Source organism: Tamandua tetradactyla, chromosome 1, assembly GCF_023851605.1.
Source record: "Tamandua tetradactyla isolate mTamTet1 chromosome 1, mTamTet1.pri, whole genome shotgun sequence".
Taxonomy (NCBI): Eukaryota; Metazoa; Chordata; class Mammalia; order Pilosa; family Myrmecophagidae; genus Tamandua; species Tamandua tetradactyla.
This window is the reverse complement of record NC_135327.1, coordinates 66,823,576-66,848,874: the sequence shown is the minus strand read 5'-3', so window position 1 is coordinate 66,848,874 and position 25,299 is coordinate 66,823,576. Positions and strand designations below refer to the sequence as shown.

The 25,299-nt window shown below is 44.7% G+C and overlaps 1 long non-coding RNA gene across 1 annotated transcript; it reads right to left on the bottom strand.

The window, feature by feature from the left end:
* Positions 1–126: 126 nt before the first annotated feature.
* Positions 127–20,494, bottom strand: LOC143648486 (uncharacterized). Its single transcript, XR_013158565.1, has 3 exons — positions 20,315–20,494; positions 2,536–2,650; positions 127–861 (listed from the first exon to the last, which is right to left on the bottom strand). It is a non-coding gene; the product is annotated as an uncharacterized LOC143648486 (long non-coding RNA).
* Between the last annotated feature and the right edge of the window lie 4,805 nt (positions 20,495–25,299).

Here is a 25,299-nt window from a genome sequence, read left to right as displayed (position 1 = left end):
CGGCAGTGTGGCCTGGCGGGCTGAGGCTTGAGCTGGGGGCAGGTGGGCAGAGGGTGGGCCAGGATCTGCCCGGCGCAGCCGGCCTTGAAGGAGGCGCGATGCGTTTCTTTGAGAAGAGACGCGCTTGGCAGCGGGGGTCGCCGAGGCACGGGGAAGTGTATGCAATTCGGCGCGCGTGGGTGTGGGTGTGCGAGGCCGAGAGTGTGTGACTGAGTTCAGGGTATGTGCATGAGTGTGTGTGTGCAGGAACGCACCACGAACAGGAGACCACTGTGCGTGGGTCCGTGGGTCTTAGCAGGGTGCTGTCGTGGGGCTCCAAGGAGCAGGTGTATGGTATGACCTGCTGTCTCTCTCTAATGCCAGCGGCTGATCCTTCATGGTCCCCACAACCAGGGTTTACTCCCCTGGGCCCCTATGATAGGCAACGCCCCTGGGGGATAAGCGGTTATGTCTGACTAGTTGTCAGTGGTCAGGATCACCCTTAACCCCTCAGCCAGAGGGTGTCGTCTCCTCCCAGTGCCCTCCACCACACCCTTGGGAGCAGGGCCAGGTATTGATGTGAAGGTTCTGGGGACATGGCTCGAAGGAAGGTCGACCTTCAGGGCTGGCTCCTGATTGCCTGCATGGGGTCGGGTAGGGAGGGCAGTGCCCCATCCGGAGCCACCTGGCTACTCCACCTGTTTCCTGTGTTGCCTTGAGCAAGTGCCTTCACCTCTCCGAGCCTGGGTTTCCTCCTCTGTGAACTTCACTGCTGGCTGGAACGTTCAGCCAGGTGGAAAAGGATTCCATGTGCTGGACAATGCATTATGATTCCAAGGGTGGTGCAGGCTTGGCATAAGCTGAGTTGATCTTTTCCTTGTTCTGCCAATTTAATAAGGGAATCAAAGCTTTCTGGGCTTTTTCATTGAAAAAATTCTGATTAAGGTTAGAATTGTTACCAGGGAGACTTAAAACTAATTTAAGTTCATTAGTCTTTCTGCCTGCCTTCTGCCCAAGGAGGAGGGAAAAGGGTAGGAATAGCAGGTGACCACAGACCCTTCCTGGAGACAGATCCTGCCAACATATAGGGCTACCAGGGTTCATAAAATGTGCAGCTGAGGGGCAAACTGGGGCTGTGGGTGCCCACTCCACTCAGTGGTGCCTGCCAGTTTCCTGTCTCTCCAAGACGAGGCACTGACCAAGACACACCAAGAGGACAGTGCCACATGGTCAGCCAGCACCCCAAGAGGTGTGCCACCTCACAGAAACCCTACCCCACAGCAGGCTGTTGGGCCACATAGCAAGTGCTAGCCTGAAGATGCTCAAGCACAGTCTGCAGGCTAGAACAGGGGGGTTGGGCCATCAGGAGGTGGGCAGGCCAGTATGATGTGCTATACTCCAGCTCCAACCTGTCTTTGGGAACCAGCAACCCTGGGCCAGGAAGAATTGACAGTGATGCTTCCCACCACTGACTGCATACCTGCAGGCCTTGAGGGAAGCTGCTCCCTCTGTCTGGTACACCCTTCCCTGCCCCAACCTGGCACTGTCATTGGAAAGCCCTATCCATCCTTCCCAGTACCTCTCCTCCATGAATCTTTCCTCTATGGCTCCCCTCCCAGAAAATTGCCTGGGCCTCCATGGCCCCAGTCCTATAGCCCTGGTCCCCCGTCCGTGTGAGACCCCAGAGGGCAGAGTCCTTGTTCCAGCGCTCTGTATACTGTGCACACAACTCGCAGGTTGACTTTAACCCAGCTAGTGGGAAACGTAGCCATGGTGAGAGCCCACCTTGCCCCTTCCATCTCCACCAGACCTAATCCAGCTGCACCCACTGCCTCCACCATGTCCAAACTCCTATCAGCATGGGGAGAAATCATAGCCCATGCCTCTCCTCCTCCTTTGTCCTACCCTCCTCCCTACAGAGTTTCCAGATGGCTGCCAGATCCCACCCCACCCCACCCCCGTCCCGGGAAGGGGCATATCCTAGCTCCTCTGCTTCTGAGATGGAGAGCTTCAGGACTGAGACCTGTCCACGTCCCAGTGCTGGAGAAGTGGGAACACATTTGTGCAAGGGACCAATCAGAGCCAGCATCTCCCTCCAGTACCCATCTACCAAAGAAGCCATCATACAGGCAAGGCAGGCAGCTGGGGGCTAAGACAAGTGTGACAAGCTGGGAGGGGGCATTCGGACTCAAGGAAATAGAGCTGGCATCTTGGAGGAGGCAAGGTTTTCTAAGACCTTCAGGAAACCTCGTGAGTGGCTCCTGTTCCCCCCTAAGTCACTTGTGAGGCTCACAGTCACGGACACAACTCTCAGGACTGTGATTCCGCAGCACCAGCAGATAGAGGTACCCAGGGAAAGGGTTGGAGGCTGGACCAGAGAGGATGTGGACATCTGGCAGGCTCCTCCCTGGAGCCGTGTGGTCCTGAGCAGGCTGCTCCAGGATCTGTGAGATGAGGTCCTTGGACTCCATCACATCTCTCCAGCCGCCCATGCCCAGTGGCTTTCTGAGACTCCTTCCCGTTTCTCTCATCCCCTGCCTGCAGCGTGGGACTCACCCTTCTCTCCCCACCCAGGGGGTAATGTGCAGATTAAGAGAGATTCCAGTGGTCTCTGAAGACTCTTGTGCCAGCTTCTCCAGATGAGCTGATGGATACCCTGTGAGTCCATAACCTGGGGGAACATGAGCCCTGGGGTGAGATGAGCCCCTCCCCACATTAGCCCCCTGGGGCGAACCCCAGTGTCTTGTTTCCCTATGACTGGCCCACTAGCCCGATGCCACCCACAAATCCACTTCAGAGGGCATCCAGTCCAGTGAACCAGAGAAGGATCACCCTAACCAGGAGAAGGACTCTATGTGCCTGGCAAGAGAACAGGAACACTGAGCCCCCACAGGAGGCTGTACTATGGCTTTTTTTTATCCCCAAAGAATGCCTCCTTCCCCAAGATTTGAGACCCTAGAGAAGAGTTCAGTTGCCCCTCTGGACCTCCGTTTTCTCATCTGTGACATGGGAACACTACATGCCTGGCCCCAGCATAGGAACAGCTATAAATGAAATTGACCATAATGCACCAGGCACAGTACCCTCCTCCCCCGGACCTGTTCCCTCCTTGAGTGCCCAGCTCCAGCATACTGGGTGGGGGCTCCAGACACCTAGGGGTGTCTGCTCTCCTGTGTGCTTTAGGGTCAGACATCCTTTTTATTAAACACTATTTATTCAGTGTGGTTTCTGACTCCTGCTTGAGCCCTGACTGATACACCACTATTATGAGATTTATTTAGACATTTTCCCTAAGTTTTAAATAGTTTTAAAAGAAAAAATTTTTGAAACTAAAGTATCCTGTCCTCTGAGAGGAGGATTTGTGATCTAATATCATCGGTCATTGATGTCTCTCCCTTAGATCTTGAGAAACACACGAACCCTTTGTTGTCACCTCCCTCTCTTGACTCTGATGCCTCAGTCAGCCTCCCCACGAGTCACAAGGCTCCTATTTGGGATTTAGGGACGGGCTGGGAATTTTAGTTTCAAAGCTTAGGAGATTCAGGCTGGAGAACCCAGCAGGAAAGGAGCATATTTGCGAATGTTTGGCGCCCCCTGCTGGAAAAGCATCTTTTAAATAATTGTTGATCCACCCTCTTGATTGTTAAGAAAAGACACCTCTCAGAAGAGGAAATACAAATGGCCAAAAGGCACATGAAGAGATGCTCAATGTCCCTGGCCATTAGAGAAATGCAAATCAAAACCACAATGAGATATCATCTCACACCCACCAGAATGGCCATTATCAACAAAACAGAAAATGACAAGTGCTGGAGAGGATGCGGAGAAAGAGGCACACTTATCCACTGTTGGTGGGAATGTCATATGGTGCAACCACTGTGGAAGGCAGTTTGGCGGTTCCTCAAAAAGTTGAATATAGAATTGCCAATACCATTGCTAGGTATCTACTCAGAGGACTTAAAGGCAAAGACACAAACAGACATTTGCACACCAATGTTTATAGCAGCATTATTTACAATCGCAAAGAGATGGAAACAGACGAGTGGTTAAACAAACTGTGGCATATACATACGATGGAATATTATGCAGATTTAAGACAGAATAAACTCATGAAGCATGTAATAACATGGATGGACCTAGAGAACATTATGCTGAGTGAGTCCAGCCAAAACCTAAAGGACAAATACTGTATGGTCCCACTGATGTGAACCGACATTAGAGAATAAACTTGGAATATGTCATTGGTAACAGAGACCAGCAGGAGTTAGAAATAGGGTAAGATAATGGGTAATTGGAGCTGAAGGGATACAGACTGTGCAACAGGACAAGATACAAAAACTCAAAAATGGACAGCACAATACTACCTAATTGCAATGTAATTATGTTAAAACACTGAATGAAGCTGCGTCTGAGCTATAGTTTTTTGTTTGTTTGTTTGTTTGTTCTGTTTTTTAATATATATTTTTTGTATTTTTTATTTTTATTTTTTTCTCTATATTATCATTTTATTTCTTTTTCTGTTGTCTTGCTATTTCTTTTTCTAAATTGATGCAAATGTACTAAGAAATGATGATCATACATCTATGTGATGATATTAAGAATTACTGATTGCATACATAGAATGGAATGATTTCTAAATGTTGTGTTAGTTAATTTTTTTTTAATTAATAAAAAAAAAAAAGAAAAGAAAAGAAGTGACGGTTTTCCAGATAGCTGGGATGCCCTGTGACCCGTGGTGATGCCGAAGCCACAGTACAGATTCTCTTAATGCCCCGTGGTCCTGGGAGGGAACTCTTCTGACCCTCAGCTGTTCCCCCCACCAACCCCTGGTCTCAAAAAAACAAACACTCCATTTCCTTTTTAAGGGAAAAAAGCAAGTTTGAAAAAGCTAACTCAAAGGTCTGATTTCATTCTTATAAAATTTATCAGAAAATTTTTGAGAGGAAAACAGCAAACTATTATCCAGAAGGACTGGGGGGTTTTCATTTGTTTCTTTCTGCATCTCTGTTGGCTCATTTTCCTACAGTGATACATGTGGTGGGTTTTATGTAATAGGTGCGTTGTGTGTGTGTGTGTGTGTGTGTTTATGTGTCTGTGGGTACATGTGTGGATGTATTGGGTAGTTCTTGAATGTGAGACATGTGTATGAGGTATATGTGTACACAAGTTAGGGATTTGTGGTGTGTGTACACATTATGTGATGTGTGCCTGTGTCTGTGTGTATTTACGCTGTGTGGTGTATATGTGAATGATGGGGGTTTGTGCGTTTGTCTATGTGCATGTACATGGTGCGCATGCTATATGTGCAAGGGTGTGTGCAATATGTGTATATGTTGTAGTGAGTGGTGTGTGTGTACGGATTGTGCAGTGTATGTACATGGATGTGTGCAGTGTATATGTGGTATAGTGAGAGTGGTATGCATCGTAATACGGCTTAGTCATTGTACAAGTGAGCAGGTGTGTGTGCAAGTGTATGTATTAGTGCAGATTGTGCAAGTGGGTATTAATGCAGTATGTGAGGGTGTGGCATGTGTGGAGGGTATGCTGTGTAGTATGTGAGTGTGTATGGAGAATGCATTTTGTGTGATGTGTGTATTCAGTGTCTAGTACGTGGTGTGCGGAGTGTAAATATGAGTGTGCTTGTGTGATATGAGTGTGTGTCCAGGCAGAACTTTATTGCCCCTCCCCCCATCAGCTGGAAAGTACACACACAAAAAAATAATTCCTGGCACTTGACCTCACCTTTCCCTCCACTCCCTGCAGTGATGTGACATTTAGCCTCTGGCCCACCTCCCTCCTTTGCCTGCCATCAGCTGTCACATGGAAAAGATCAGAGCTCAGTGTCCGAGACCAGTCTGAGACCCTGAGCAAATTTCTTCACTTCTTTGATTCTCAGTGAACTCATTTGTTAAATGGGGTAACAAAAACACTGGTCTTGCCTCCTCAAGGGCTGGTAAGAGATGAAGGTATTTTGGAAGCCAAAAAGCACAATGCAAGTTTAAAGGATTTTCTTTAAGGTACACATTTCTGATTTCCTTTAACAGGATGCAGTACTCAGTAGAGAGGCTGATGGGAACAAAGAAAGGGGAAACTGGAAACCCCTTCCTCTGTGACATTGTAAAGCAAGACACAGTTCTTGTTCAAGGCCCAGGGTCTCCTAAGTGCCTAACTCTGGGCTCCAAGGTTACTGTTTCAGGGAGGGGGCTAAAGAGACTCATCTGCCCTGGGACAGCTCAGGTGCCACATGTTCTGTGTTGGCTGGTACTTTGGGAATATTGAAGAGGAGTCCCATAGACCTGGAACTCAAACCTCTGAGGAGGGGTGCCACTCCGCTACTATATGCACCTCATGGATTCAGAGGAGGGACCTGGCAGAACTAGTGCCCAGACTAGCAGACCTAACATCTGTTGTTGTTACCCCTGAGTACCAACCTCCAAGGCTGACTCTGGGCGTGTTAAGAGAAGGTGGATTCTGGTGCCAGTTGCTACTGTTGAAGAGTCCCTGACAGAAAAAGGAAAACAGGAAGGATATCCTTTTTTCCCCTCCTTCCACCTTCTAATCTCCACTGAATGCAGAATCTAACAGGAAACCAGCTGGCAAAGAAGTCTGGGAAATATCGTTTTCAGCTCCCTAGCTACATTTGGCTATTTGCATCTTAATTAATTAAAATTAAATAAAATTAAAAATTCAGTTCCTTAATTGCTCTAGACAGGTGCTATTGGCCAATAGCCCTACTACTGCCTATTGTATTGGACAATGAAAATTTAGAATACTTCCCTCATCACAGAAAATCTCATTAGAGAGTGCTGTGTCAAGCCTTCAGGCTAGGGAAGCCCAGAAGTAATCCATTATACAATGAAAATATATAATAGGGCTTCCAAGTCTGGGCTTTAACTCCATAGAATTGGGATGGGTGCAATTTTGTATGCAGAGTTCTCCCAAGGGATCTTCTTGCAAAGCAAAAGTCCCATCTGCTGTCTGATATCCTGCAGCAAAAGTGTGTGGGAAACAGCGAGAATACTGTTAAGTTTACCAAATTTACTTTATAACTCCGTATTTTTTCTGAACCAACTGAAAACAAGTTTCAGACATTATGGTCCATGCACTGTTTTGAAACTCTTATGTACCAGCGAAAAAGCATGTCCTTTTAATCCTAATCCAATCTTGTGGGAGCAGATTTACTGTTTGAGTGTGGCCTTTTGATTTGCTTATTTCCATGGAAACGTAACTGCCCATTCAAGGTGGGTCTAAATTAGTTTACTGGAGTCCTTAAAAGAACCCACAGAAAGAGAAAGAGCTCAGAGCTGATACAGAAAGCAGACAGCTAAACACAGACAATTGGAGATGCTTGGAGAGCTGACATGGCAGAAAAATGAAACCAGGACAAAAATGTTTGGGAGATGCTAAACTAAGAGATGAAATCCAGAGTTTGCCATGGAGAAGCTAAGTGAGGATGCACAAAAGTTTAGGGAGGAAGCCACTGGAATTAGAAGCTAAAAGCAACGAACCGGGAGCAAGGAGCAGCAGATGCCAGCCATGTCCTTCCTAGCTGATAGAGGTGTTCCAGATACCAGCAGCCTTTCTTCAAAGTCAAAGTACCTTTCTCTGAATGCCTTTAGATATTTTCATGGCTTTTGAACTATAAATTTGTAATCTAATAAACCCCCTTTGTAAAAGCCAATCCTTTTCTGGTATATTGCATCTTAGCAGCTTTAGCACCCAAAACAGTCGATTACTCCTAAATAATTTCATGCGTGTTTTCTAGAAAAGTGGATACTCTCCTACATAATCACAAAATAACCATCTAACTCAGGAAATTAACACTGAGACAATATTGCTGTCTAACCACAAACCCAATTCAAATTTCACCAATTGTCCCCATAATGTTCTTTATAGAAAAATTTAAAACATTATTCTGATCCCAGGATCCCATCCACATCATATGCTGCATTTCATTTACATGTCTCTTTAATTTCCTTTAATCTGGAACAATTGTTCAGTCTTTTCTTTTTGTTGACCTTGACATTGATGGTTTAAGTGTGTCTACGTTTCCTCATGGTTAGACTCGGGTTATGCATTTTAAAGTCCCATTGGAGGAGAGTGCTATACCAAGTCTTCAGATTAGACAAGCCCAGAAGCAAAATAAATAAATAAAAACCATGGAAGTGCTACTGTATCCTTCTCACTGCATATCAGAAAGCACAAAATGCTGATCTATCCCATTACAGGTGATGGTAATTTTGAAAACGATGACTGCCACGCTTCTCCACAGTATGTTTACTATTTTTCCTGGTAATTAATAGGTATTTTAAGGGGAGATAGTTTGGGTCTGTTCTTCAAACAGCTTTCACCACCACTGGTTTTAGCATTGGTGATTCTCACGTGTGCTGTGCTCTGTGCTCTGGCTCATTGAATGTGCCGTTGCTTCCCTGGGCTTTCTCCTGTACAGATGCTGATACCATGCAGGTCTTGCAGCTGTTGGTGATTTTCCCTCACCATCTTGAATTTGTGAACTCCTGGGGTTACAATGTCATTGAGTCTTGTAGAGGTTGTCCAGAGGTTTTTGCTATCTAACTGCTCTGCTTTTTTATGGAAGTTTTCAGGAAGATTCAAAAGGGATACTGCCACTGCTATTTTTCCCCCATGGGTTATTTTAAGGATAAAACGTAAGGCCTGTGAATGTGATTTGAAAAGTCTGCATTCCCAAATGAATTCCCTCCTCAAATGCATAAGATCCTACACTGTTTCTGATACAAAGATGAACCTTAGTCTGTGGGTTTAAATTGATTAAGGGCCTAAAGAGTCCACAAACTAAAGAGAAGTAAGATGCATCATAAAGAACTGCAACATTATCGAAACAGCTAAGTACATGGTGGGCAAGAGTCTACAAGGCATCGTCACAGCCTTAATTTCATCTAATCTTTGGAATAACTCAATGAGGAAAGTATCAATTGATTTGTTGTAGAAATGAGTAAACAGAGGCTTAAAGAGTTATGTGATTTGTGCAAAGTCCCTTGGGTAATTTGCAAGAGAGCCAAGGCTTGCTCTCAAGTTCTCTGACTTCAAATCCCACACTCCTGCTATATCACCACAGTAGACAACTATAAGAGGGCACAGTCTGGGTTCGGAACATGTTGGCTGAAATGGTTTATGTACAAGTGCACTGTATGCCTCTCCCTGCAGAATGTGCATGCCCTGCAGGGAGGGTCCATATCTGTGTTATTTACCTTCATCACCCAGCAGCAAGAACAGTAGCTACTTAGAGTACACACTGTACTAAGATATATATTAGTTAAATGAATGAACACATGATCATGTATGTTCCACCCTTTCCAATTGAAAGATCATTAACATCGTCGAAGGCTTGTAAGCAGGAGTGTGATATCATACCTGCATTTCAAGAAGCAGTTTGGAGTATGAAGGTGAAACACAAGATCATAATAATCAAATAAGATCCGATCAAATCAGCAATCCAAGAAGAGTAACAGCACATTGGTTCTGGTACTAGGCCCCTGAGCACCTCCTTGGAGCCCATCCCAGGTGTGGTAGATGCCAGCATCCCAGAAAAAGGTGTCTAAGACTCCATCCTACCCTGCTGTCCAGAGATGGGCCCCAAGGGACATAAATCCAGTAAGCCATGGAGAGCCTCAAGCTGTGATAAAGATGCTAGTTGAGGAAAGATGATGGTTTTCTGCTTTCTTCCCTTCTTTCCCTACCTCCCAAAAAAGTAGCCCCAGTCCTGATCTCTTTTTCAGCCTGCAGGGATTCCCTGAAGGATAAGAGGTGCCACACTCTACCAAACTCCAAGATTCTTTCTCTGCCCCTCCAGAGGCTGGGATCACAACTGCAGACTCAGCTGTCCCCAAGGCACCAAGCTAATCTGATCTGAATGGACTAAGAGGTAATTAAGAAAGCTCAACACAACTTTTGGGACCATATGAGCCCTGGCTAGGGATGCTCCCAAATCCCTGGCCTGTAGTGCTAAAGCTCAGCCTTGTGTCTTGGTAGCAGGACTCCCTGATAAACCTGGCAACAAACATGAGTGCATCTGGTGAAGTACTGTAATACATACTGGAGTATGCAAGATGGCAATCCCTGGTAAGAGAAAGGCAACAGTGCCTCTTTGAGTTTGTTGGGCATCTATCAATTGGAGGTGGTGTATATAGGATGGTTGTAAGAATGAATTCAGCTACATAAAGCATGTGGAAAACAGGTCTTTGGGATGGTAGCTGCTATTTCCCAGGTGCCAATAGGGTTCTCCCAAGCACAAGGCTGAAGAAATAGCTGGCTCTTCATAGGTGCAGAGTTTTCTTCTTCTCTACTTGATTTCCAATCCAAACCAGCACTGCCCATTATAGTCATCAAACTTGTGCCCAAATGGCATTATGCTGACTCACAATATCTACAGTCACTGAGGACCACCAAAGGAGTGGCCACAGGCCCACAGGCAACTTCAGAAAAGGGGCTCCAGGCAGGGTGGGCAATGGCAGCCTCTGGTATAAAGTGCTAGACACCTATTGGGTCTGCTCTGAAGAATAATGTGTATATACAGACTTTCTTATTTGTTTAAAAAAAATTATGGTAATATCTTAACTATTGCCTGCTGGGATCTTTAGGCTTAACTTTTGCGTTTTTACTAGAACTCAGTTTTTTCAGAAGGTCAGTGAGTCTAAACTAGGGCATTCCCTGAATTCCCTCATAAAATTCAGCCTTCCCTCCCTTACATACAAACATACAGTTGACCCACAGGGAACTCTGGAAAACCAGAAAGATGTGAGCCCCATGACTACAGCCTATGAGATCCAATAACCACAGACTCCCTATTAACAGGGAGCCAATGAAGGCAGGTTCAGAAATCTAGGCATATAGTGGATAGTTTGACCCACAGACTTCTTCAGGAAGGTGTTCCCAGGGATGAGCACCAGTGCTTCTGAAAACTGCTGGCGAGCCAGCTGGCAGGAGCCAAGTCCCGGGAAATGGGCTGTTTCTGCCCGTGCAGGCAGCTCTGCTCACCAACCCCCAAGGAACATGGGCTCCACATCAACTCCAATCAAGGCCTCGGGTCAGGAGAGCAGGTAGGGTACCAGAGGGCTCTGTCCTGGCACATGCCCTCCCAGGAACACAGAAACACTGGTTTGGGTGGTGTAGGGGACCTCTCAATATATGCACAGCAGCAAAAGGCCTGCCTCTTACCCTTCCTGGCCACTCTTGGGCCATATAGTTTGTGGCCAGAAGTACCTGTGAGGCCTCAGAACAAGAGCTGATGATGAAGGGACTTTGGGCTGGGTGTCACATAAAGCCCTTCCCCTTGTCACCATGGGCTGGGGCAGGAGCCTCCACAGATGCCCCTTTCAGTGGATGCTCTTGTCACATTGGGGACCCTGTAGGCGATCTCTTGCCCATGTACAATCCCTGATGCCAAAGCTGGTGCTGCTCTTGGCCACACCAAAAAGGCTTCTTGCCCCAGGGAGCTCCTACTTGGCCAGTGAGCTCTGTTGTCAGTGCCACCCCTGCTGTACTTGCCCCCAAAGGATGGAAGGGATGAAGACACCCCTGGTTCTAGGTCTCCAATAAAAGGTATCTGTTCTAGTTTTCCAGCTGCCAAAATGTGATATACCAGAAACAGAACAGCTTTTAAAAAGGGAAAATTTATTAAGTAGCAAATTTACAGTTCTAAGGCCATGAAAAGGTCCCAATTAAAGCAAGTCTATAAAAATGTCCAAATTACGTCACCAACAAGAGGTTATCATCACTCAAGAAAGGCCAGTGAAGTTCAAGGTTTCTCTCTCAGTTGGAAAACATAGTGATGACATCTGCTAGCTTTCCCTCCAGGTTTCTTGTCTCATGAAGATCCCCCAAGGGCATTTTCCTTCCTCATCTCCAAAGGTCTCTGGCTGGTGGACTCTGTCTCATGGATCTAATTGTGGTTGTGCTCTCTTGCAATCTCAAGACTTTTCCAAAATGCTTCTTCTTTTAAAAGATTCCAGTAAACTATAAAGACCCACCTGAAATGGGTGGAGTCACATCTCCCTCTAATCCAAGGTTAATACCTACAGTTGTGTGAGTCACATCTCCAAGGAGATAATCTAGTCAAGTTTCCAACATACAGTACTGAACAGGGTTTAAAAGAAAAGGTTGCTCCCAAATGACTGGATTAGGATTAAGGCCTGGCTTTTCTAGGCTGTATAAATTCTTTCAAACCAGCACATTTAACCCTCTGAACCTATTTTTCCCATATACAAAATATATCTATTTCATCACAATATCAGTAATCCTTAAAGCATTTCAGTAACAATACAAATGCAATACAAAGTCACAAACAGTACAAAGTCTTATCAAAGTCAGTTACAGACATGGTCTATTCTAAGGCAAAATGCTCCTCTGGCTCTGGACCTGTGAAACTCAAACAAGTTATTTGTTGACAACATACAAAGGAGGAATAATCACAGGAAGTATATACTCATTTCCATAGGGAGGCACTGGAAGGATTACAGGGATCACAGGACTCAAGCAGTTTCAAAAATCTGCAGGGCAAACTCCATTAGATTTCAAAGTCATTTATCTTCAGGGCTTTAGAAAGCAGCAGTCCCACCCTTTCCAAGGGCCCACACATCAGCCCACCCTCTCCAAATGCATCCTTGGGGGACACAGAGGAGACCACCTTTTCTCTGCTCCTCCCTCTCCAAGCATCAGGGCTGCACCCAGCCTCTCTGCCATCTCCAGGACACACGGTCAACCCCTCCATGTGGTGGCAGCCAGGATCTCCCCAATCCCCAAGAAATATGTTGCAACCTCTCCAAAGCCTGATGCAAAACGACTTTTCCACTGCGATGAGGTGGAAGACACCCCCCACCCCCTGTCTCTGCTTTTGGGGCAAACTCACCCTCTCCAAGCACTTAAGTGGGTCTGCTTTCCTAGCCCAAGGTTTCTTGACTCTAGACTTTAGCTTCCATAGTTCTGCCTCTGAAGTTATTTTACATTCACACTGTCCCTTTTCTGGGATGCCCAGTCCAGACTGGCAGCAACTCCATTTATACAGGTCCCACAGCACTCCTGTCAGCTTTCTATGTAGTAAGCAAGGACCATGTCTATCAGACAACAGGAGTTTCCACAAATCCTTCCTGAATTTCCAATCCTGGCTTTTTCTGAAATGGCTGACTGGGTTCCACATTTGGTTAAATCCTCATCTATTTAGAGAATAGACCCCAGCACTATTCTCTGGGGTCCCCTTTCTGGAAGCCCAGGTTTTTCCAAAACACCAATTTCTGGTTTCTTGGTACCCAAGAGTTCAGTTCTCAGCTTCTCTCTTTCCTGTCGCATTTCACTGTAAGCTACAAGGAGAAAACAGGCTGCACTTTCCACATTTAATTTGGAAATCTCTTCTGCTAAATATCTGAGTCCATGGCTTTTAAAATCTGTCTTCCAGCCAAAGCCACTAGTCGATTTTGCCAGATCATCTGCCATTTTAAACAAGGATCATTTTCCTTTCAGTTTGCCATAACACATAACTCATTTCTGTCTAAGGCCTGTGTGCTGGTTTGAAAGGATGTATGTCCCCTAGAAAGGCCATGTTTTAATCAAAATCCCATTTTGTAAAGGCAAAATAATCATTATTCAATACTGTATGCTTGAATCTGTACTTAGATCATCTCCCTGGGGATGTAACCCAATCAAGAATGGTTGTTAAGCTGGACTAGGTGACGACGTGTCTCCACCCATTTGGGTGGGTCTTCATAACTTTCTGGAGTCCTATAAAAGAGGAAATATTTTGGAGAATAAAAGAGATTCAGAGAGAGCAGAGAAGAACAACATAGCCACAAGAAGCAGAGAGCCCACAAGCCAGAGACCTCTGGAGATGAAGAAGGAAAGAGCCTCCTAGGGAATTTCATAAAATAGGAAGCCAGGAGAGAAAGCTAGCAGATGACACCTTGCTCGCCATGTGCCTTCTCACTTGAGAGAGAAACCCTGAACTTCATCAGCCTTCTTGAACCAAGGTATCTTTCTCTGGATGCCTTTGATTGGACATTTTTATAGACTTGCTTAATTGGGACATTTTCTCAGCCTTAGAACTGTAAAATAGCAACTTATTAAATTCCCCTTTTAAAAAAGCCATTCCATTTCTGGTATATTGCATTCTGGCAGCTAGCAAACTAGAACAGCCTTATCAGAAGTATCTTTAGAGTCCACATTTCTACCAACAGTCTCTTCAAAGAATTCTAGACTTTCTCTATCAAGCTTCTCACAACTCTTCCAGAATCCTCCCCTTATCCATTTAAAAATCCATTCCCACATGTTTGGTATTCACAAACTGTAGCAGCACCCTACTTCCCCAATAACAAAATCCATCCTAGTTTGCTACCTGCCAGAATGCAATATACCAGAAATGGAATGGCTTTTAAAAAGGGAAAATTTATTAAGTTGCAAGTTTGCAGGTTTAAGGCCATGAAAATGTCCCAGTTAAAGCAAGTCTATAAAAATGTCCAAATTAAAGCACCAACAAGAGCTTACCTTCAAGAAAGACCAATGAAGCTCAGGGCTTCTCTCTGAACTGGAGGCACATGGCGAATATAGTATCTGCTAGCTGTCTCTCCAGGCTTCTTGTTTCATGAAGCTCTCCCGGGGGCATTTTCCTTCTTTGTCTCCAAAGGTCTCTGGATAGTGGACTCTGTCCTGTGGATCTGTCATGGCTCTGCTCTCTCAGAATCTCAAATTTTTTCCAAAATGTTTCCTCTTTTAAAGGATTCCTGTAAACTAATCAAGACCCACCTGGAATGTGTGGAGTCACATCTCCATCTAATCAAAAGTTAATACCCTTTTGTGACACACAATTGGGTGTGTTACATCTCCATGGAGATAATCTAATTAAGGTTTCCAACCTACATTATTGAATAGGGATTAAAAGAAATGGATGTTTCCATATGATTGTATTAGGATTTAGACAGGGCTTTCCTAGGGTGCATAATCCTTTCAAGCCAGCACAGCAGGGTAGCTCCTCTTCTAGTTTCTAAGGAGCCATTCCAAATACTGTCCAATCCCCTGAAGTTCCCAGTACCATTCCTGCCCCTAACACCCTGTGTAGATAGTCCCATTGTTTACTTTCTTGGGTGAGGGTGAATGTGAGCTCTGCTCACCACTTTTTCCCTTGAATTGCCTCTATATCTTCGCCCTCCCTCCATCTCAGGGCAAATATTGGCTTCTATTTTCCAAAGCCAGTCCCACCACCTGTGATTTTGAAACCAACTCTGGGAATACATCTCCTCTAGCTCTCTCCCTATTCTTCAGTCTTCATCATTCCCTTCTCAGTGTTCCCCTTAAGCCTCTCCAATTAAGATAAGGGTCTCCCCTTTATCCTGTTTTTCTATCAAGCTAACACTTCAAGTTTCTTGAAAAAGCTCCACTACCTTCCTCTAACTACTCACCCCCATTCAAATCCCAACCATTTGCAGTCTAGCGTCTGTAGGCTACCAAAAAGCTTCTAGGAAAAATTTCAGATGACTCTTTCTGATCACTAAACCCCATAAACTCCTAGAAGACCTCATTTTCTTCAATTTTTATAGGTTAACAATTCTGGCCTCTTCTTCCCCACTGTTCTTGACATTTTCTCATTCCTTCAGTATCGCTGATCACACCCTCCCAGTTTCTTCCTGTTCCTCCCTTACCACCTGCCCCAGACTCTTCTTGATTCTTAGCGGTCTTCTCTCTGCACCTCGTGGCAATATAATCCATTACTAGTCAGATGTGAATTATGTTCCCTATGCAAAGCGAAAACCACCCTGACCTCTTTCCTCAGTTCCACCCAGGGCCATACATGTCCCTCAAACTCACCAAGCACAAAACCAGAGGCAGAGCCTCACTCACAGAGCCATCCCTCCCCAGGCAGCACGATCTGCTGATGGAATCACGCTGCTCCAGTTTCACACACACACTTATATATATATACATGTCACAATCTGATCTCCATGAGACATAATCCCCACAGTAGGATGGACCACAGAAAAGTCAAAAGTGCCCCCCACCACTACCAACACCCCCCCACACACAGAGCACACACACAAAGAAGGCTGGGAATTGAAGAATTGAAGACGAGAGGTTACATCAGTTTGTATAGGTATATTCTCCCTGTTCTCCTAGAATTGCACAAAGTCAATGATGCTTTGCAGCTAGTTAGTTATTGCTCTTTACCCTAATCCCACTTATAAGAACCTGGTTTTCCATTTAATTGAGCCAAAAAAAAAGAAAAAAACTGCCTGAGGATACAATGTTTCTGAGGGTAATAGTGGGTCTACAACTGGAAAAAGGTTAACTTTGGCCCTTAGGACACCCACAGCCATAGGCGTAATTTGTAGAGTCACAGGGACTATGATTCCATTAAACATGTGACCTTGGAGAGTGGGGTAAATCTGGTGCCTGTGCAGAACTTCAAAATTATTGAGGATGACAAGCATGTCTTACCTATCTTTTAACCCCTACCACAGAGTCTACACATGGTTTTTTTTCTAGATAATTCTCAATATTGACCCTGAGCCAAAGGAAATTTTACAACTTGGAACAGGCTTGCTGGCAAAAAGCTCAAGGAGACTACCTAACTCTGTGTAGATTCTCTGTGTGTTCTACTGACCCAGAGCCAAGCTTAATACCCCGGATTGGACAGATGGAAGAGCCTTTCATCAGAAAAGTCAGGAGCTCAGTAAATGCAGAAGATACACCCTGTCCAGAGAAGATGAGCATTTTGGCCCAGAGGAATGCAAAGGATGTGAGACACAAAACTGAGGATGGATCTTTCAGATATTCTTGGCATTGAATAAGTTTAAATATTCCTGAAGTCTTTTGTGCATAGGGGTTTAATCGCTGTTCATTTCTATCTATCCCAATTTTATGGGGGGGAGAGGAGGGAAGTAAACAAAATTGGTTGTTCTTGGCCAAACACCTCACCTGAGAACTCTCCCCCATTTTGAATGTCAAGAGGGAAGTTTCCCTGCACCTCCATCATTGTCAGGGATCTGAGATAGAGGTTGGAGAAAGAAAAATAGTGAATGTGATGTGGTAGCTGATAGTTGAATGAAATTAGGATGAGCAGAAGAGCCTTAGGAGTTGCATGGACCTAAATTCAAATTCAGGCTCAGAGACTTACCAGTTATATAACCAGGAGGTCATTTTATCTATTTCCCTATGGGCAAAATGGGCACAAGAGATTCTTTGCAGTATTTTGTGATTATTAGAAACAATACTCATTTTATAGCAAAGCATCAGTACTTAAGATGTTCTAAATACGTGATACCTATTTAAGTATCGGAATTTAAGATGTGCTAAATCCTTGATACCTATTATTGTCTTTATTAACATGTAACATGTTGTTAAAATTCCATGCAAATTAAGCAACCAGGGTAGTATACAATCAGTAAACTAAGCAATTTCAAAACTGCAAAGTTTCCTGCACTGTGCTGAACTCCTCAGAACTAAGCAGTCCTTAAAAGTGTTAATCCTAGCTGTGAGTTTCTAGAAGGCAGAGACTGCATCATCATAATCTGCCCATCCTCTTGCTACCTAACAGGTGCTCTGAAAAATGAAAACCCAATAAATGAAGGATCCACACAAAAGGGGGGGTAGGATCCACACAAAAGAGAGAACAAATGACTTTTCTTGGAATGTGGTCCAACTTACAAATGCCAGAGAGCACTACTGAGACTCATTAGTATGAGAACCAAGACGTCACAGGGGTGGATGAGATGTTCTCAAAGCTCCCAACCAAACTTCTTACCCAGAGAAACGAGGATCTCAAAAGTAGCCAATATCACATGCTTGGAAAGTTACCACTGCTACTCCTCTAGGCTTCCCCACCCTTTTTTTTTTAACTTTTTCTTTTCTATTCTTTCCTTTTTTTGCCAAAGCAAGCAAAGACATGAAAGAAAGCAAGTATATGTTTTTAAACTTGTCATGGTGGTTTGGAGCTGGATGTATCCAAAAAAACCATATTCTTAAATTTATTGCATTCCTGTGGGTGTGAACCCATTGTAAGTAGGACCTTTTGCTGAGAGGTTCCTTCAGGTAAGGTGTGCCCCGCTTCACTCAGGATGGGTCTTAATCCTATTAGTGGAGACCTGTATAAGTGGAGTGAAATTCAGACACACAGAGAGAAAGCCACAGAAGCTGAAATTCAACAGAACCCAGAAGGGAAGGAGGAGAGCAGGAGATGCCACCAGGTGCCTTGCCATGTGACAAGCTAAGGACCCAAACAAAACCCACCAGCAGCCAGCGCCAGAACACTAGTCTTCCAGAAGAAAGCATCACCTTGACGTCTTGATTTGGACTTTCCTTTAGCCCCAAAACCGTAAGCTAATAAATTCCCACTGTTTAGCCCGCCCCATCTAGTGATATTTGCTTGAGCAGCCTAGGAAATTGAAACATTTTTAAGTACACATATTTCCAAAGACATATTTATTCTATTAAATGTACTACCCTTCATCTCAGCATTCTTTAACCTTCTGAGGTAAAAACAAACTAAGATGTAAAAGTAATAATGATCCAAAATCTTCCATACAACCCTCCACTGACTATGGAAATCTACAGTCTAAAGTGTAAATATCCCTGTCTTTTGGGGCAATCCCTGAAGGTACATGTCAGGCAGGTTCTCAGCTCTGGAGGCTTGTCAGAGGACAGGCATCAACTTTGCAAACGGGGTTCACCATTCCTGGCAACACAAGCCCTATTAAAACTTTTTATTCCCCAGCACTTCACAGCACAATGTGCACGAGTACCCTAGTCACTGGCAGGGCTGGAGAAAGCCCAGCCTTCCCACATCCTTCTCTCAAAACACAGCTCCATAGGCATCAGCCTCTGTTAAGATAATTTGCAAGGAGGAGCTCCACAGACATCTCCTCTTGCACTGGTTCTCGAATACCAAAGGAAAGAGAAAGAAACTGGCCACAAATGTGCAAAGGAGAAATCAGGATTTAGGGGATGATTTTGATTACTGAATATCTATAGATATTCCTTTTTCCCTTCTGGTATAATGGAGTAGACAGAGGGAAATACCTGAACTCTCTATTTGTAATCCAGCTGCCTTGATCTCACATAATAATTGTATAGCCTTTAACTTCTGCCCCTGTTTATTGTAAAGCCTTGTGACCAATGTTTATTTATACCCAGTTATCCAGTTTTTCAACTTTAGAGTCTTATAATCACTAAAGGCAGCCCTTAATGTTTATTAAGAGTTTGGGGCCAACTCAGAACTAGCCCACCCCAAGTCCAAAGTTATCTTGATCACAGAGACTAGATACAACCAAAATGGGCCTGCCAGACATGTGCAGTAGTTTAGACTCTAACCTACAAGTCACCTATACCTCATCCTGCCATTTTCTTACACATGTTCTGTGACGAGCATGTAATCAATATGTGATACTCAATAATCAGATCACCTCTAATTATATCACCTGGGGCCACCATGTTCATTATCCTAAACCCTGCACATCTTTTTCTCTAATAAAACTATCAGGGGTGGGTGCATGGGTGGTTCAGTGGTAGAATGCTTGCCTTCCATGCAGGAGACCTGGATTTGATTCCCCAACTATACACCTAAAAAAAGAAAAACACTATCAGAATTATTGCAGTTCAAAGAGACAGATTTTGGGCCATTAGGTCATCTGCTCTCTTACTACATACCTAGTAATAAATTTTTCCTCTCTTTGAAACCCCAATGTCTCAGGAATTGGTTACTGAGCACATCAGGCAAAAGAATCCACAGCCTTTGTCCAGCAACAAATGCACCAAACATGCAAGTTAGCCTTGATATGCACAAAAGAATAGGGAAATACGTAGACATATTGTCTACCTATTCAGAAAACTGAAAGAGTTATCAGAGTAAGTCAGGCATTTGTACCACGTTAAAGTTATAAGACTATCAGTAAACAAATTTTATTTAACTACCTTTCCAATGCATTTTATAAATCACAATTAGGAAAACATAATAATATGTTAGTGCAGAGTCTTGGCACAGGTTCCTCCACTCTTGCTCCGAGAAATACACAGCCATACCCTCAAACGTCACGGGCACATGGGGCCACTGGTGTAAACACACAGTCCCTCTTGTCACTAGGCCACTATTGCTGTAGCCCAAATTGTGAAGAGGTTCTCCCAATTCCATTTCTCTCTCTCAGAGTGTCATATGATGATTATTTCTGCCCCGCGGATGGGGAACATGCGATCCAGAGAAAACTGAGTGTGGACAGCATAGCGGATACGAAAAGAGACAATGGGAGGGGAATGAGCTGGGGCTCCGAGCTCCCTGGGCCCTTCCAAGAGTGATAGAGATCCCTCGCCCGCCTGCTTGTGCAATTACCGGATACGACATCCAGCTCAGCCCTCGGCTTTCTGACCTCGGGGGCCTCCGCTCAGACAGCAGCCAGCGAGCCTTCGCGAGCCCTCCTCACGCCTACGGCCCCGCGCACGCCCCATTCCATAGTCCGCCAGGACACAGGAGGGATGCGCTCGCCTAGACCCCGGCCGGAGAGAAGGCTTTGCAAACACTGCGCAGCCGCAGACACCACGGTCCCGGGCCGCGCGAGGGACGCCGGGAGCACTGGCCTCGGCCGGCCGCGGCTGGCCTCGGCTATCCTCGGGCGTTCCGCCGCAGATACCCGGCCCGCCTCGCCTCCCCGGGTTCTCGGTGCGCGAGGCGAATGGTGCCACGCTGTCGGTCGCGATTGGTCTGGTTCGCTGTGGGGATCGCGCCGCGGTCCGGCGGTCCAGGAGGTCGCCGGCGGGGTGCCTGGGAACCGGAAGTCGGGGGCGGGGATGCTGGGGAGGCCGGGGTGCCGGGGAGACCAGGCAGGGCCGGGAAACCAGACGTGAGGGGGCCTAGGAAGGCTCCGCCTCAGCGAATTCAGGTGCAGCCCCGGGCTTTGCGTTTTTCATTTTCTGCACTTTACAGATGTAAAATGTACTCGTTGTGGGGGAAACATAGAAAATAAAATCAAGCAAAAGAAGATAAACAGAATCTTGCAGCCTTACTTAATGCATGTTTGTTTTAGAAAAAGAATCATATTACCTACTCTTAAGTTTTTAAATTAAATACATGTAGAATAATATACATGGAAGATGCCTTACCTTTTTTTTACTTAATTTATTATCATTTTGCCACTTGGTAATGGTAAACTTTTTTAAAGTTAAAAAAAGTTTCAGTTAAAGTACTAGTAGTTGCAATAGTCAAAGAACACAGAAAGGTATAAAGTGAAAATCTGCAGTACCGTAATGTATATAGGGAAAATTGTTGTCCACTTCCCATTTCAGTCCCACTCTCCAGTGTTCATTCCTCTGTATGGAAATCTCAGTGAATTTCATCAATCTCCTGTTATTAGGTTTTCCCTGTAATAAGGAACAATGTGATTTCTATTTTTGTTGTCAAGTCTCTGCATACTCCCTTATTTATTAGCACGCATTCCCGGGATAAAATGACTGGGAGGAATCAAAGGCAGCCACACGTTTTACAGACTGCTGCACTGTTTGACCTGGACGGGCAGTGAGGGCTGAATTACCACACTCATACACGTCGGGAAATTCAGGAAACCCGGAGACCTAGAGATGCCGTACCACATTGCTCCCCCATTGAGCTGGGACTCAAGTCAGATTGTAGGACTGCTTTGTTGGCGTTCTTTTCATCCTACAACACTGCCGTTTCCAGAATTCTCTGGATCATGTGTTGCCTTTAATCAAAGTAGCACCCAAAATGGCTGGAAAGCCAACAGGCAGCAATTACTGGACAGAAATAGGGCTGGGAGGGTGTTCCTTATTGGGGTGAAATGGAGAGCAGGTGAGGCAAGGGAGCCTGGGAGACCAAAGGAAGTGGTTCCAGGTGCTTGTGACATTTGAGGATGCGGCCGTGCATTTCTCAGAGCAGAATTAGGGAACTGTGAAAGTGTAGCAGAGGAAACTGTACCAGCGTGTGATGTTGGCCACTTTTGAGACCCTGGTCTCACTGGGTAAAGTGTGTGGTTGGGTGCTTTGAGAACAACTCAGGAAGAATCAGATAGTAGGCTTTGTTATTTGCAGTCACTTCATTTCCTCTTGTCTGGGTTTCTCTGTTTTAACCTTCAAGATGTAACTATTTGGAACCTATTAAGTGACTGTTCATTTTGCCATGTCAAGTTTTCTGACTTCCCTTTCAGTCCCGTGGAAATGGGTATCCACCTCCATACGGTCATCAGAGTAGAGCACAGCTTCTGAAGACCCCCAGGAAGGTATTTCTCAGCACAGACCCAGACCCTGACCCAGACATAGGAGGAACGTGGCCTGTGTTTCCCCCCTCCTGCACACCTCCTCTCTGTACCCCTCTACTCTGCACCCACTCTACAGGGCATTCTCATCTAGAACAGGGCAGTCCAATAGAAATATAATGTGAGCTACATGTGCAATTTTAAATCTTGTCACACACGCAAAAAAAGTAAAAAGGCATAGGTGAATTTTGTTTTTAACAACACATCTTATTTAACTCAGTATACCTGGATGTTATTGTTTAAACATGCAATGAATGTAAAACTTTATTAGTGATATATTTTACATTCTTTTTTGGTACTAAGTCCTCAAAGTTCAGTGTATATTTTGCAGGTACAACACACTTCAATTCTGAGGCTAAATTTCCATGAAAAAACTACTTGATCTGTCTTTAGATTTTATAAAATTTACAATTGAAAAAAAGAAGGTTCACATACCCAAGTTGTTCCAAACAGACTTACGAGTTCTCCGATAGCTGGATTTTTTTTTTATTTAAATTTAAATTCATTATGATTATATACATTTAAAAGTTAGCCCCTCAGCCCCACAGCCACCTTTCACATGCTTTGCCGCCCTGTGTGCTGGTGACTGTGGTGTTAAACAGCCCAGCTGGGGAGGAATGAAAGCAGTGAGATGGATCAGTCTGCTGAGCCAAGTCCCAACCCCCCAAATTCCTCACCATGTCTGAAGCGCTAGTGCCTGAGTAGTGAGTTCCGTGGTCAGATGGGATCTACAGTAAGGAGCCCCCCACCCCCCACTTTAGGAATAAGATTTCCCTCTGAGATTTATACTTTAAAGTTAACACTCACTAAAACAGATGAAAGTTGTATAGAGTCAACTTTAAAAGGATGAAGGGTTCCCAGAAAAATAAGTGCCAACTGTAATCTAATAGAGGTGTATCATCTAAAGAAAGGAAGGGCTTGCAAAAGGGGAAGAGATTTTAAAAGTAATGCCCCCAAGGAGCTGTTAGTAGTGTCTGCCCAAGCTGTATTGGGAGAGAACTTTTAACCCACTATCCGGTCATTGAGCCCATCCCCATTCAGACGCATGAATAAGAGCTTGGTAGCCTTAACCCTTTATCTTGTAAGAACTGCCTCTATGTGCCAAATTCTTACTTCCCAAGCAGAGTTCTAATTTTAATTTGGTTTCTCATGTAGCTCTGTCTAGGGGGAAAAACTGCTAATCATTCGTTTTGCTAGAATTATTCTGTTCCTATGATAGTTATCTGTTAGTGGTTGTTACACGTGTCCATTAGGTTTGTGACTCTTTCTTTGAGAAATGAAGTTGCTGTTACAAGTTTACAAAATCATGTCTAAAATCTAGGTCTGGGCTGTATGGCCATTCTAGAGGATTGCTACAGCATTACCACCTTACAATGCCTCTAAAGAAGTGGCCTGCTGATATTGTAGCATTCAACCCTGCTGGCCTTCTCCCTTTCTGTTCAAAATTTTCACAAGGACTTCCAGGTAACTATTATGCCAGACATTTATATAGTATGTCACAGCCCACAGGATGTTCACCTCTTTGAACACTCACTCTTAAATGTAACCAAAGCAGGGTCAGAGTGATTTGTCCTTATTTTTGTTTGAAGTTAAGAGACCTTGTTTCAGACCCTAACATGTTTGCTGTTTACCTCCCTATGCCTGTTTTCTTGCCTGTAAAATGTAGGTCCTATAGCTAAAGATCAAATAATGGCATTCTCCTTATTCCCTGAGCATAAGCTGAGCTGAGAGTAAGCCACTGCTGCCCCTGCTCTTCTCCCTGTAGCAGGCTGGACACAATGCATTCCATGTTGTTAGAGTTCTGTGAGGTCTCTGCTCCCAGCCAGCTCCCCATGCTTCTGATAAGACACACCTGGACAAGCAGAGAACAGTAAGAGGTGGTGTATAAGAAGGCTCAAAAGTCAGTGGTGTAGGAATTCAGATAAGGAAAGCTATAGAGGAAGGATGAGTGGGCATCAAGAAAACAGGGGTTTCTTTTTGTGTTTTTGGTGTTCAGCCTGCATCAGAGCTTGAGACAGGGTTTACATGAGCCGGATTGGTCGAGGTGCTGATTGGGACAGAATCAACCCATTGGGCAGTGGGAGACTTGGCTTCACTTAGAATTTAGCCCTCACGACCATCAGAACCACCAGAGAGGAAAGCCTATAAATTTACATGTTCAATAAAATGAAGCCTGAGAGTTAAGCCTCAAAAGTCTGTGTAGGAAAGAAATTCTGTAAACAACTTAAGTAAAACATCAGTTCGGCCACCTCTTCTTTGCAGTGATTAATTTTTCATTAAGGTAGATTTATGGAGGGTCTTCTAATGCCACCTAGAAGTTGATATACAATCTGAACAGCAGTGAGGAGCCATGTAGATTGCTCATAAGATATGTCCAGCTGAGAGCTATGTTTGAGGAATGGTACCCTTTTGGAAAGTTTCCTTGAAGACTAGAAATGGGGTAGGAATATGGAATCCAGGCATAAGAGAATAAAGGCAACAATGTGGCCATGTTGTTGGAGAGGAGCAGACAAGTGTAAGGAACAGTCATTGAGAGGAATGAAGAGGGATGAGGACTGAAATGAATGGATGCAAGAGCTGTAGGAGGGGAGCCAAGATCACAAAGTTATCAATATTCCACATAAACCTAGCAGGTTGCTTGGAGACCTAGGAGAAATGGAGCCACATGCAAGCAGGGAACAGGGGCTAATGGGGAGTGGATGGAAAACCACTGTGCCATCCTTTGGACGCCTTCTTTCCCTTCACAGCCTTCCAAGCTCCCATCTATTTTTCCACATACAACACTTACTGTTTTAGTGTCACTAGACCTCGTACTTGATACCAGAGATGCGGGCATAAGGAACATATATTCCCTGTTCTCAAGAAGTTCATAGTTGGGAAAACAAAGCACTAATTTTGCTTTGTATGGATGTATAATACTACAATATGATGAATGCCATGGTGGACTCAGGTATGGGCACAGTGGAGCTGGGAAGAGTAATGCCCAGTGGCACAAGGGCCAGAGCTTTCACAGGGGCACTACTGGTTGGAGAAGGATGCAGGAGCAGAGGGG